Here is a 15,420-nt window from a genome sequence, read left to right as displayed (position 1 = left end):
TGCGAGAGGATGAATTGTCTTTATGTCGGCATTGGCCTTCTTCTGACCCATCCTCCTTTCAAAGGGGGCTGTGTAGGAAACAGCTAAGCACCCTGACTAGTCATGCCATGTTTTAAACCAGGACAAGGACAAAAACAATGAGCTGTTCAGCCTGAGACAGCTTCAGGGAACAGCAGTGAGTGGGAGGAGAGTGAAAAGATAACATCACAAAAAAACACAGAGACAAGAAAAGGAGAGGAGAACAAGGCAGAAGGAGGAGGAGGAGGGGAGAATGGGCGAGCAGGGATCAGGGTGACCCCGTGCCAGCCGCTTGGGAACATGTTCTGCTGAAGCCGGAGAAAGGCCTAAACTAAACTACACCGAGTAGTAATCTCACCACCACAGACACAAATCCTGGGAATCAGTCTTGACGCCAACCGACCCCTCTCCATGGAACAGGGCTACGCTGCTCTCCCAGTCACCCAGTCCCATAGCACAGAGGAATGGGATGACTCTGACTCTGAGGAGCCAAGCGGTCAAACTGCTCATAAAAGCAGCACCAACTCCATTCTGACCTGACAGCAGTCAGTGGGATAAAATTGACAGGGCTCCCTGTGATGTCCACCTGCCCTCTCATAAAGGCCCCATTAGGACATTGTAAGGAGAAGGTAGGAGAAAACACTTAGACAACCACGATCAAAGACCCACTGTCTTTCTGTCACACCTGTGATGATGGGCTGGTTTAAAGGGTCAGTAGAAGATTCAAGGGAAATTTCACCGCTGCTCTATTTCACTATATATCAAATCAAATCCATAGATATGTTTTTAAAATATCAGATGTGCCATGAACATTTTGAATTTCCTCACTACACAAAAATACGAGCATTTCTGCATCTCACCGGTAGAAACGGGCCAGCTACATTTACTGGTTGTAAGCAAACCACAATATCCAGAATTCATAGCGATTTCAAGACGTTGAGGACCGCCCGATGGAGGAGTAGGGTATCCAATTGATGGGTGAAAAATCAAAATGTCTGATTTTGTAGCAAGCACTTTCAGCCAGTTCTAAACGGAACTGAAGTCAAAACTGATGGGGTTGCCATGTCGTCAAACATTGAAAAGTGATGCTATTCCAGTGAATTTCCCCTTCACTTCAAAGAGGAAGGCATCCGGTCAGCCGACATCAGTGCAGCAGAAAAGAAGGCAAGCTGAGGTAACGTAGGTAACGTTATCTAGCTAACTAGTTAACTACCATCGAACTACATTTGTTTATCTAAACCAAAATCTAGCTAGGTAGCTTTTACAATGCGCTGGCAATGTTATTCGAAACTTTGCAAGCTAACATTAGATTCGTTTAGGTTACGTTAGCTGTCTAGCTAGCTAACTACCGCAGAGGCTAACATGACTAGCATTATGGGTTTTATTTAGCGTCCCACCCCATCAACATCTGCAGCGGCAATAACATCAAGCTCAGGGGGGTTGGGATATGCAAACAAGGCAAAAATAAGCACCCCCCCTACTGTTATTATTATTGACATTAGGGGGGGCGGTGGACCCGTTGGATAGATAAAAGCTTTCAGGCTGGAATAAGCTCAAACTCAACATCATCTGACTTTGAAACAAGCCAGGACAGCCAAAGGTATTTATGAAAGCACAATACCCTCTTGAGAAAACAAAATCACCAATACGCTAAACTGTCTACAAGACAAGTGTCCCTCCAACTTTTTACACCCTTTCATTCAGTTCTTTGGTATGAGGGAGAGGGGCTGTTAGTATACTCTTATAGACTATTCACTCTATTGTTGGCAGTGCTTGTCTACCCAACAGCACAACTGTAGGTGCTCATACACAACTGTACATGACTAGATGGTCTACAAGTCAAGCCCCCCCTCAACCTTTTCACATCTTTGCTAACAGCCCATCTCAATGCCCCATTATTGACTGTGTGTAACAAAACACATACCAGTCTACTGTACCCTTTTTTGTTTAGAGATGAACATGGTTTATTGTATGATTACACACCCCCATGATAAGTCTTCATGTCTTTCCAGGAGACTTGGAGTACATACAAAGCTTCTGCAAGAGGTCGAAGCAGTGGGTGGTGAAGAACACCGCCACCGCGCCAAAGCCTGCTAAACCAAATGCCATTACCCAACACAAGAAGAGGTTCACCAGCTGAAGAACATTCAGGACCCTGCCTGGAACATTCAGGCAACACAACGTACATATTCAGTTAGACTGATGTTGTAGTATAATATAGAATGCCCAGTATGCTCACAACTGCATTGTGGTATAGATATTTCTAGCTCTTGTACATATGTATATAATGGTGTTATATAATATTTTTGAATGTATTAGATTCAGTGAGTAAACAATTCCAGGTGCATCAGAAACCAATAAAGTGTTGACTTCCACTTCTGGATGAATTCATTGTGATATTCATGACATGTATTTGGTTAAACTAGCTTCAATCTTCCTGATAAAACAAATCATGCAAGGGGTTGGTGTATCATTTAATCTTTCATTTGGTGCCAAGGAAACATGTTTTAATAAAACAGTAGATTAGTCTGTCGATATAGAAAATAAGTACCCGTGGCTTGTATTCAAGACGTGTATTTGCTCTGGAGACCTAGGTGCGTTTACACAGCAGTATGCAGGAACAGTTATGGCAATATATGACATACACTATATACAGTAGTAGAAAAATATACCACAAACGCTTATAATGAATATTATAGTTCTACCAAGTGAGGTGTTCGGAGTCACTTTGATATAAGGGGAGATTGTTGTTATGGGACCTTTCACATCTTTTGAGAGTCATCAACTTCTTTGTATCCAAGTGATATTGTCTGCAAGAGAAAGATGAAAACGCTATCAGACATTCATGGGCAATCGTTGTGTACTGTCTGTATTCCTACTGTAGCAGCTTGGTGTAGAAATATGAGGTATCCCACAGACACACATTAGCTAGCTAGATGGATACAACACACAGGTATAGTTACTCCAAGACTAATATGAGTCATATGAGTCAAAGCCAAAGTCATTCCTTTACTCTCTGCCATCAAACATTTCTCCAGTTTTGCTCCTAATGAAAGGCACTGAGGCTAGCTTGGTTAGTTAGCTGACTAACTATAACGCTAGACTACAGTACATTTTAGGTATAGCAAAGACAGTTAGCAAAACATGAATCCATTCATTTTTAGATCAGGCAGCAGGCTCAATCAACCAATGGTGTCATTGTCACAGCTATCCGGGCACAGAAAATCAGGAATACAGCTGTATTGCGTAATTATGTCTGAAACACCCTCTCATCACTCATAATTATGTAAGTAGACTGGAAAAACACCCCAAATAGTGTCTAGTGGTGAAGTTCCCCTTTACCATGTGATGTTTCCACCAGGGTTGGGGTCAATTCCACTTCAATGAGTAACATTGGAATTTCAGTTTACTTCCTGAATTGCATGAATTGAAAGGGAATTGACCCCAACCCTGGTTTCCACTGTTCGATTTAAAGTTCATTCCAAATTCGACCTCGTATCAGCCCTTGTATTGTATTCGCTCAGTTGATTACATTTTATTGGCAGTGTCTGTCTAGATACATAAAAACAGGCTTAACTGTGAGATCATGTTTATTTATTTTTTGCCAGGTAGGCTAGTTGAGAACAAGTTCTAATTTGCAACTGCGACCTGGCCAAGATAAAGCAAAGCAGAGTGACACAGACAACAACACAGAGTTACACATGGAGTAAACAATAAACAAGCCAATAACACAATAAACAAGTCAATGACACAGTAGAAAAAAATAAAGTCTATATACAGTGTGTGCAAAAGGCATGAAGAGGTAGGCAATAAATAGGCCATAGGAGCGATTAATTACAATTTAGCAGATTAACACTGGAGTGATAAATGAGCAGATGATGATGTGCAAGTATAGATACTGGTGTGCAAAAGAGCAGAAAAGTAAATAAAATAAAAACAGTATGGGGATGAGGTAGGTAGATTGGGTGGCTATTTATAGATGGAATATGTTCAGCTGCAGCGTTCGGTTAGCTGCTCAGATGTTGGTGAGGGAAATAAGTCTCCAACTTCAGCGATTTTTGCAATTCGTTCCAGTCACTGGCAGCAGAGAACTGGAAGGAAAGGTGGCCAAATGAGGTATTGACTTTGGGGAGGATCAGTGAGATATACCTGCTGCAACGTGTGCTACGGGTGGGTGTTGTTATCGTGACCAGTGAACTGAGATAAGGCAGAGCTTTACCTAGAATAGACTTATAGATGACCTGGAGCCATTGGCGACGAATATGTAGCGAGGGCCAGCCGACTAGAGCATACAGGTCGCAGTGGTGGGTGGTATAAGGTGATTTGGTAACAAAATGGATGGCACTGTGATCGACTACATCCAGAGTAGAGTGTTGGAAGCTATTTTGTAGATGACATCGCCGAAGATCGGTAGGATAGTCAGGTTTACTAGGGTAAGTTTGGCGGCGTGAGTGAAGGAGCCTTTGTTTGCGAAATAGAAAGCAGATTCTAGATTTTATTTTGGATTGGAGATGTTTAATATGAGTCTGGAAGGAGAGTTTACAGTCTAGCCAGACAATGTGTGTTGTTGTTCCACAGGATCCATTGATAGACCCATCCCATCTTGAGGTTCTCTCACCTCATGTTTAAATCCATCTCATTGAGATGTAATGGCAAAGCCATCTACAATCCTTCTTCCTCCCTTGGCCCCTTGTAAACACTTCTGACCTCTCCCTTTGGTCCTTTGTTAGTACAGCAGTGCTTCAGGATATACTGTCATTTGCATTTTACAATTGTTAAACAAATACCCAGCCATTGCTTCCTCTTCTACCACCCAACGTGACCCTGCACCCACCATTGGTCTTCTAGGTCACCTAAATGTAAAACCAGGCACACTGTAAAACTTACTACAAGAAAGAAGGAATACACTCAAAACCACAAGTGATACTTTAAAGATGGAATTTGCATTAGGGGAAACAGCACCACTGTTCACCCCCAGTCCCTTTGATTTTGTGCAGCATGGTAAAATCTCTGATGAAAGTCTGACGACCAAAAGCTTAGCTTATTATTTTAAATAGTGTGCATTGATCCTGAGTGTGCGAAGACTTCTTTTCATTTCAGTGTTACTCTTTATCACCTGCCCCTCAGCAACTGTCGGGTGTGCGACAGATTCTCTCAAGAGTAACTTCTCTAAAAAAAAAGTTGCTGTTCTATCGTGCGTATAATGATGTCTGCATTCACCTGAAGATAAGACTTTCTGTACAAGACATGCTAACATATGATGGGGGTACCTGGGTTGCCGGTTTGCCTGGGAGCGGGTCCCTGGGCAAGAAAAAGTTGAAGAGGCCTCTGTGCTAAAGTACTGTTTTTTCAGTGATCAATAACTGAACACAGATCACTCCTTCATAGTATCATGCAGAGGTGTGGACTCGAGTCAGACTCGAGTCACAAATATGATGACTTGCAACTCGACTTTGACTTTAACACCAATGACTCGTGACTTGACCTGGACTTGAGCCTTATGACTGACTTGATACCCCCCCAAGCCCAAATATTAAAAATGGTGCTATTTATAAAAGTCTGCAGCAGCTGAGAAAAAGTTGTGCGTGGCAGTGCAGAGGAACGTCGGTGGGTGAATTCAGATGGAGCCCTTGGAAAGAATGATACCCCAAATTATTATTTTTGGATATAAAGATGACGCTTGTATCAACAAAAAACGGATTGTAACTTGCAAAACATGCGGGAAGAAAATTATAGACGGAGGTGCAACAATTTCCAACTTTGTTCGACATTTGAAGCTGCACAAAGAACGGTAAGTCGTGGCTAATATAGCCGACAGCTATATATTTTATTACTTTACTGGTGTAATATGTAGGTTAACGTAAAGTTAAATAAATTAGCCTCCACACAGTCAGCCAGTGTGATCATTGAACCCAAGATTGAGCTACAACTGGCTAGGCAGTTAGTAGCCTAAATCCTGCCTGATGTTACTGCTCTTCCTAAAACCATTGACATACGTTAGCCTACTGTAACCACACAGAGAGAGAGAGAGAGAGAGAGAGAGAGAGAGTGTGTGTGTAAGTGTGTGTGTGTAAGATTGGGCAATTGTGTACAAGCCTACATCGCCCGATTGCACCCCTTAGCGATCCTCGAATGTCAATCACTATTGGGGGTCTTTCTTATGGCCTCCCATGTATTTCCATGGAAATATAATGTTTATTTGGAAAGTAATACATATATAGATCTTTTTAAAAGCATTCATGATTTGTGTAAATGTAATATACTATTACCCTTGTTAAAAATATGAAATGGTATTACATTTGGTGAAGAGCACATTATGACCTGTTTAGGACTCGAAACTCAAAGTTTAGGACTTGAGACTTGACTTGATACTTGACGGTCTTGACTTGAGACTTGAGTGCTAAGACTTGAGACTTACTTGCCTGTCTTGACTTGGGACTTGAGTGCTAAGACTTGAGACTTACTTGTGACTTGTAAAACAATGACTTGGTCCCACCTCTGGTATCATGGATGTACCAGGCATCATTGAACTGAATGCGATGAGTCATTGTCTCATGTACATTAGCTGATGATGTCAGCAGTGGAGTGGGAGAGGAGAGGAGATGGGCAGTTGTATTGCATTACGGCCTCTCTGACGTTACAGGATTTTGGTGCTATAGTACACTATAGAGAGAGGCCTGTCGTATTGGGTGTGTGGTTCGACTGGAGATCAATAACAGGCACCGGGCGTCGGGACAGGTAGACTCTGGTGTGCTGCAGTGCGCTCTGGGAGTTTCCTCTGGGGAGGAGTAGGTCACAGGGGTGAGGAGCATGGCAGAGCACTGGGCTGCTTGTGTTGTTTAAGATGGGAGGACAGGCGAGGAGAGCGTGGTGTGTTTGTGTTGCAGCTGCTGATGCGTGAAATGGAACTCAGGTAGCCAAGCGGCCCTGAGGCCTTCCCTGTATCTTCCGCCCACTGATTACTTTACTCTATAGATTTTTTTCTCCACTCCTCCAGTGATCTGGGACGAGAGAGAGAGAGAACCATGCAGGTCAAATTGATTGACCTGCATGGTCCTGAGGTTCAGCGATTGACAGCAGAACCTTAACATACAATATGCTCCTCTTAGTGTGATAGCTAGCCTTTATGACCAACATCCTGCTTCTACCAGTAGCTCTGTTTCACAAATCCCTTCAAATGATGTTTTCCTAGACAAACATACTGTGATGCATGTAAAATTGGAAATTACCCATAGGTACAATTTTGAATAGCACATTAAGAATAATTTAAGCAGATCTAATATGTTCAATTCGTACTAATATCTTCTTCTCATTTCACGTAATGGTTGTATGCATGGTGTGTGCTTAGTATTATTTCCCATGCTCTTATCAAGGTCTAGTGACCTGACTTAGCTAGACAAATACACCACTGGTCAAAAGTTTTAGAATACCTACTCATTCCAGGGTCTTTCTTTATTTGTGCTATTCTCTACATTGTAAAATAATAGGGAAGACATCAAAACTATGAATACCACATATGGAATCATGTAGTAACCAAAAAAGTGTTAAACAAATCAAAATATATTTTAGATTTCAGATTCTTCAAATAGCCACCCTTTGCCTTGATGACAGCTTTGCATACTCTTGGCAATCTCTCAACCAGCTTCTGGAATGCATTTGAATTAACAGTTGTGCCTTCGTAAAAGTTCATTTGTGGAATTTCTATCCTTCTTAATGTGTTTGAGCCAATCAGTTGTGTTGTGACAAGGTAGGGGGGAGGCATACAGAAGATATTACCCTATTTGTTAAAAAACCAAGTCCATATTTTGCCAAGAACAGCTCAAATAAGCAAAGAGAAACGACAGTCCATCATTACTTTAAAAGACATGAATGTCAGTCAATATGGAACATTTCAAGAAGTTTTTCAAGTGCAGGCGCAAAAAAAACATCAAGCGCTATGCTGAAACTGGCTCTCATGAGGACCGCCACAGGAATGTGAGACCGAGAGTTACCTCTGCTGCATAGGGATAAGTTCATGACAGTTACCAGCCTCAGAAATTGCAGCCCAAATAAATGCTTCACAGAGTTCAAGTAACGGACACATCTCAACATCAACTGTTCAGAGGAGACTATGTGAATCAGGGCTTCATGGTAGAATTGCTGCAAAGAAACCACTACTAAAGGACACCAATACTAAAAAGAGACTTGCTTGGGCCAAGAAATACGAACAATGGACATTAGACCGGTGGAAATTTGTCCTTTGGTTTGGAGTCCAAATTGGAGATTTTTGGTTCCAACCACCGTGTATTTGTGAGACGCTGTGTGGGTGAACTGATGATCTCTGCATGTGTATTTACCACAGTAAAGCATGGAGGAGGAGGTGTTATGGTGTGGGTTGCTTTGCTGGTGACATGGTCTGTGATTTATTTAGAATTCAAGGAACACTTAACCAGCATGGCTACAGCAACATTCTGCAGTGATACACCATCCCATCTGGTTTGGGCTTAGTGGGACTATCATTTGTTTTCAACCGGACAATGACCTGACACACCTCCAGGCTTTATAAGGGATATTGTACCAAGAAAGAGAGTGATGGAGTGCTGCATCAGATGACCTGGCCTCCACAATTCCCCAACCTCAACCCAACTGAGATTGTTTGGGATGAGTCGGACCGAAAGAGTCAAGGAAAAGCAGCCAACAAGTGCCGAGCACATGTCGGAACTCTTTCAAGACTGTTGGAAAAGCATTCCAGGTGAAGCTGGTTGAGAGAATGCCAAGAGTATGCAAAGCTGTCGTCAAGGCAAAAGGTTGCTATTTGAATATAAAATATATTTTGATTTGTTTAACACTTTTTCGGTTACTACATGATTCCATGTGTTTTTTCATAGTGTTGATGTCTTCACTATTATTCCGCAATATAATAAATGTTAAAAATAAAGACAAATCCTTGAATGAGTTGGAGGCAAATAAAATGCATGCATTAGACAGTATATACAGTACGCCTAAAATGCATGTCAGAACCTATAGTGGTTTGCGAATGTCAACACTCACCTAAGTGTCAGTGATATTGTAGTTATATTATAGAATAGAAAACCATGTCTTCACTTCTCCATAGAGCTTCCATAGTACGATATCGTTTCTGCATATGGTATGTGGACAACACACCAAGTGAACTTCTCACCATTGACCAATAGCACCCACAGCCTTACAATTAAATCCCATCATATGGACAGAGTAGGATAAATGGTAGATAAGTTGTTCAGCGTTAAAGAGAAACATCTCAGCTTAGGCAGGCAGGGTGAGAATAATCCGATCCCATGCGTTAGCCATGCAGGTGATAGATAAGGTCAAACACAATAGTATTATTGGGCCATCATTAGGGCAGGAACCCTGTGAAGGCCACTGTCGTAATTAAGACCTGGGACCTGCGCTTAACACCGGCACACTCTAGGTCTGGAGAGTGATAAGTGCTTGATCCTGATCAATAAGACGCACGTCACTGTTGCCACCCGCAAAATCAATATTGTTTTATTTGTTGTTACAATAGGCTTGTCTGGTTGCAAATAATGTTTGAGTTGCAGAGCTACTTTGGAAGTGGAACCCATACCCTAGAGGTCTGCCCCAGTCCGCTTTAATGAAGAGGTTAGTGATTGTCTACATTAGTGTCCTTTCTCTAGCCCACTGCTGAGGTACAGGTGACCTCTCTCTAGTCTCTCCAGCCCCACTATACTGCAGGGGTTACCCAGAAGAGAGAGGGCATATGACTGGTCTACAGACAAACATGCTCACCATCCTTCCTCTGCGTTGGCTTGACCAGACATGTAATTATTCATCTTCAAAATTATGCAATATTAGGGTCAAGTTATCCATACTCATAGTTATCATACTTGTTTTACATGTAGTACCAGACATCTTTGTTCTAATGTCAGCCAGGGTCAAGTGAGCTGTTTTATTTTTTATACCTTTATTTTACTAGGCATTTCAGTTAAGAACAAATTCTTATTTTAACTGCCTGTTCAGGGGCAGAACGACAGATTTGTACCTTGTCAGCTCAGGGATTTGAACTTGCAACCTTTCGGTTACTAGTCCAACACTCTAACCACTTGGCTACCCTTGTGGTACTGTGACCACTATTTCTATAAGCATTTTTATAGCTATGAACAGTAGGCAACTTACTGTACTGTAGTACATAACATCTACTGTAGCAGTGTTAATTCTCCCAGACACCAAGAAAGTATTTAATATAATTGCCACTATTGTCTTCATTAATCATCTTCAAATGTTCTATGCAAGCGTTGGTGGCTTGAGTTCATCTGGATTTAGCAAACATGATGTCCAGTATTAAGAGCCTAATTGTAGTGCTAGAGACATGATTGCGGGAGGAACAATGACTTATAGATAGAAATCAACAGATTTGTGGATGGTGGGTAGTTGCGATAATAGACAGAAGGTCAAGAATAGAAGGTCGTTATAGACTCTCCAAATGTATTGGTTTAATGAGAATGTACTGTGTCTTTCTGCAGTGTGATCATACAGTTGATCATGCTAATGTTCCTCTTGCTAATGCAGATCTCACCTCGATTCTAGTCTTACCGTCTCCAAATTGTATTTTGGGGTGATATCGATACCATTCCCATGCTTTCACTGACGTACTGTAACATGGAACAGTATAGGTATTTTGCAGTGTCCATTTCTAATGCTATTTCATCTAATTATGTTTCATAGCACAATGCCTTTAATCTGATAAAAATTTGTGATGCAATTTTATGGAAATATTAGTCATGTTATTTATGTTTAAAGATTAAACCATGCTTATGTATTTTGTCAAATATTGCAGAATGATTATGTTGAAGTTATCTCGTGTAGGTTTCTGTATCCCCCTGAACCCCCTTTCAGACCTTGTGTTAACCATATATGGCTGTAAACATTACCTTTGTCTGACCTCGTCATGCAAATGAGTTCAGTCAGTCAGAGGACAAACAGGAGACACACAGCAGCACACAGCCTGCTACCCACATCTGTCTGTCATCCCCTAACCAAACACACACACACACACACACACACACACACACACACACACACACACACACACACACACACACACACACAAACCCACCCTCCATTATCACTGGGCTTTCATACAATCAAATCAATAATGTAGCACATAAGACACAAACGCCTCAAAAGATTTAAAACCTCCATTACCGCCACCTCCATCCTCACAATCTGCACCAACTTAATTACGACACTGTGCCACAAAATATTTGCTACCCCAAACTATAAACCATTTCACCATTCCCCCATAATTCACCTGGGTTCGCTCCTGCGCTTCATCCTGGCCAAATGGCAGGGCTAATAAGGCTCGATAGCTCTCCTTGATTATTATCAGTGACTGCTCGGTCAGGAACCAGCACCCCTCTGCTGGCCCTGTGTGCGTGGGATGCTGAGGCCCCTTGGCCCTGTGGCAGAGCAGCCTCACCCCTCTGACACACACACCACCACACAGGAGAAGAGAGCAGAGAGTTGAAGGGGCTGAGCTAGTGTGGGTATTTCCTCCTGCCCACAGCCGCACCCCAGCGCCATGGCTCAGCCGTACCTCCAAGGCCCCAAGGCTGTTCTGTCTGTTCAGCATCTCCCTTTAACCTTCATCTGGGAAACAATAAAACAAGAACAGAGAGGAGGGGAGGGAGGGGAGAGAGGTGTGTGTGTGTGTAGGTATCTGGTGTGTGTGAGATAGAGAGAGATGCTGGGGACATTTAACACATCTCCTTAAGCCAGTGTATCCTTTATTATCTTTGGCAGCCCTTATTGGTCCTGCTAATCAAGTGAAAGGGAGTAGCACTGTGTCAGGGGCTAACACACTCCGTGTGACAAATATATTATTAACTGGAGGGAGACGGGCGACCTTGCCAGTGTCACCTGAGGACCCCGTCGGCACTCGCTCTGCCATCAGGAAACGACCTTCATATTAAATCCCTGAAGAGGTCAATAAACTAAATAATTCACAAAGGTTATTCGCTTTGCGCTGAAATCTGCTTTTAAAAAAAGAGCGAAGAGAGAGGGGGAAAAAGAAGACAGCAAATCTTTTAACTCCTCAGTGGCCAAACGAGGGCTGGGTGTGTGTCCTTGTCAGAGTGCAGTCTCTTTATCATTGGGGGGTTAATATGAGCGTGTTAGAGGACGATGTAAATCCTGAATCTCTCTCTATTTCCTCACCGCTGTCACTCCGCAATCGATCCGTCATCCTGTGTCTGTTTCAGTGTCAGCATGTGTGTTTGTGTGTGTGTGTGCATGAGAGTTGACCAGAGCCTTCACAATAGGATCAGAGCAGGCGTGCTTTTGAAAACTGTTATGAATCTTTTTTCCCCTTTCAATTTATGACAAGAGATACCGATCCGAGGCATTCTATGTACTTCTCAAAAGGCAGTTTCAAAATCATTATGGACATTTACAGTTTTCATTACACCAGACATAATGCTATCACTAAATTATCACATCTATTCAATCCTTAAGAGTCTATTGACACACCCATGCGTCAATCTAAGTAACATACTAAAAACATCCCCATCAATATCTGTCAGTTTAAGTTAGAGATATCAGTTTTGCATGGGCTGCATCTCAATACATGGCATCCGCCTATGTCTTCCGCATCTGCAGTGGAAGGTGGCCGAGCTACAGAGGTGTTTGCCAGACCTTGAAACATCCCGAAAATTGGTCTTCTTACGAAAACATCTGTAGCGTCTGAACAGTGTGGACTACAAACTATTATGGAAAGGGGAGACTCAGAAACACAATGGTCTCCGTTTTGCTCTACGACTCCCACAAGTGTCACGGGACTCGTTTGAGGGAAACCCGTACAAACTAATAGAAGTATGGAGATAGTTTTGTGCTTTCTTATATCTCCTAGATAAAGGACAGACTCTTCTAAATATTATTTCTTATGATTTATTTTTTACCATTCATGAATTTGTATTATTCAATGCATTTCTATGGGCTATAGTAAGTAGCAAAGGACAAATGCATTATTTTAACAAATCATTTTCAAATATATATTTTTTATATACCTAAAGGGGTCCTAAAATTCCAAATCAAATAACTCAATTATCCAGGGTATGACCATCTTAAAACAATTCCATATGCTTAGACTTTTAGAGGTTAATGAATTATGATGACTTATCTCTCCATTACCATTTCAAAGTGGTGGTTGTATCCTGTTTGTGATCATCCACACAGGCTATTCCTGTGTGCAGGAGGTATAGCCATCACGGCTAAAGGTCAGGGTTAGAAAAAGAAAACTGGGAACCAAGCCAGGCATTTATTCTGAGATAAAGTCATTCACACTTTAGTCGTTTACCAGATGCTCTTATCCAGAGCGACTTACAGTAGCAAGTAGGGTTAAGTGCCTTGCTCAAGGGCATATCAACAGATTTTTCACCTAGTCGCTCAGGGATTCAAACCAGCAACCTTTCAGTTACTGGCACAACGTGCTTAAGTGCTATGCTACCTCCCACCCTTATTGATGTCAATCCCCAATTATTGGAAATCTGTCTGGACATTTAACCGATCGCTGGGGCTGTGCATATACTCAGTATTTCAAAAGTAAAGGTTTTGGTCATCAACACAGCAAGGTCAGTAATAGATCTTTGTGCATTTCACTTTTATGATGTTCTGTCCTGCCCTGTAAATTTCTCACACATGTTCTCTATGCATGGGCCATTTTAATTTATTTAAATGTCTCTTTACTATAGTTATGTATAATATTGTATTCATTATATATTTATGGGATTTCATACTGTATCTATAGGTTGTTTATCTTCTGTATCATTGTGTTCTAATCCTCTCGCTCCAGTAGGTGTTAGTAATATTCTAGAGCTTAACCATGTGACTTGTTTACCCCAGTTAACCCCTGACACTTGATCAAATCCTCTCATACTATATAGAAGATAGTATGTTTGTCAATCTTGTTGTTTTCCTCAGCTCTCATTTATTCACTGGTATTATTGATCGAGCAGTAGGAACTACAGCAGTACAGTAGGTTAGATTAGTAGGGGCTGACAATGCTGTCCAGATGGTAGTAGAGGTGAATCACAGGACACTGGTAGTTGCCAGGCTGGTGTTGGCCTACCCTTGAGCAAGGAGAACCTAGCAGTTGGTTAACAGTGCATAGGGTGTTTAGGACCAACACACAACACAACACACTGTCTTGAGAGATGACTTGCTGTATGTTAAAGCAAATAGTGCAATGTAAACCAATTTCCCAAACATCTCGTCGGTGGTGATTTAGCAGGACTTATTTTCCCATAAACAAAAAAATATGTCAGTTTGAAATCCCATCTCCATGGAGTTGACAATGCATACGCAATCACACACAAACACACACACATACATACACACAGCGAGTTTTGGACTGTTAATGCACGTAATTAGACATTGCGTAACTGACATCTGGAACTTGCTGACACTCTTGTAATTTTCAGCAAATGCAGCAACTCTTGAGGCATCCTATACATCAAGGGGCTTGTGCTGCTCACCTGGCAAGGCAACGCTGTTTTAGCTGCTGCCTTCTTTAGCGTCAGATATTTCACAGCTCAAAGAGTCTGGGAAGTTTTTAATGTGACTGTAATGTCTGCTCTGTGTCTCTGGCGTTCTCTGGGCTTTGAACACATTGGGGTATCAGACACATCAGTGCCATCACGATGTTGTCATGAGGAACGCACACAGGCACACGGCTTTAAATAACACTAGCAGACTAACGTGTTCAAGGAGCCTGCCATGAAAGGATGACAGAGGTATCAAAGGTTGTTGAGTAAATGTTGCTCCCGCGTTCTTTTTTTTAGTGGCACATGTAGACATAGACTGTAGTGCATAGAGAGGAAGAGGGGGGAAAGGCAGAAAAATAGAGCTAGTAGGCAGTAGAGAAATAGAGAGAAGAAAATTGAGAGATTGAGAGACACTAAGGGAGAAAAATGCTGTAGATTAAGGATAGACAATTGAAAGGGGGACAGAGAAGGAGTGAGCTAGAGAGGAAGAGAGAGAAAGACTGGGATAATAAAGCAGTGAGAGACAGACAGGGTGTGGTGGATGAGAACGTGTGAGAGACAGGCAGTGAGAGGGGGATGAGAAGGTGTGAGAGACGGGCAGGGAGAGGGGGATGAGAAGGGGTGAGAGATAGGCAGTGAGATGGGGATGAGAAGGTGTGAGAGACGGGCAGGGAGAGGGGGATGAGAAGGTGTGAGAGATGGGCAGGGAGAGGGGGATGAGAAGGAGTGAGAGATAGGCAGGGAGAGGGGATGAGAAGCAGTGAGAGATATGCAGGGAGAGGGGGATGAGAAGCAGTGAGAGATATGCAGGGAGAGGGGGATGAGAAGCAGTGAGAGATAGGCAGGGAGAGGGGGATGAGAAGCAGTGAGAGATAGTCAGGGA

General features: G+C 42.3%; 1 long non-coding RNA gene across 1 annotated transcript; it reads left to right on the top strand.

Annotated features, from left to right (window-relative positions):
• The first annotated feature begins 946 nt into the window (after positions 1-946).
• Positions 947-2,393, top strand: LOC115104676 (uncharacterized). Its single transcript, XR_003859794.2, has 2 exons — positions 947-1,192; positions 2,031-2,393. It is a non-coding gene; the product is annotated as an uncharacterized LOC115104676 (long non-coding RNA).
• The last annotated feature ends 13,027 nt before the right edge of the window (positions 2,394-15,420 follow it).

Source organism: Oncorhynchus nerka, linkage group LG22 (genome assembly GCF_034236695.1).
Source record: "Oncorhynchus nerka isolate Pitt River linkage group LG22, Oner_Uvic_2.0, whole genome shotgun sequence".
Lineage (NCBI taxonomy): Eukaryota > Metazoa > Chordata > Actinopteri > Salmoniformes > Salmonidae > Oncorhynchus > Oncorhynchus nerka.
This window is presented reverse-complemented; position numbering and strand designations above follow the sequence as displayed.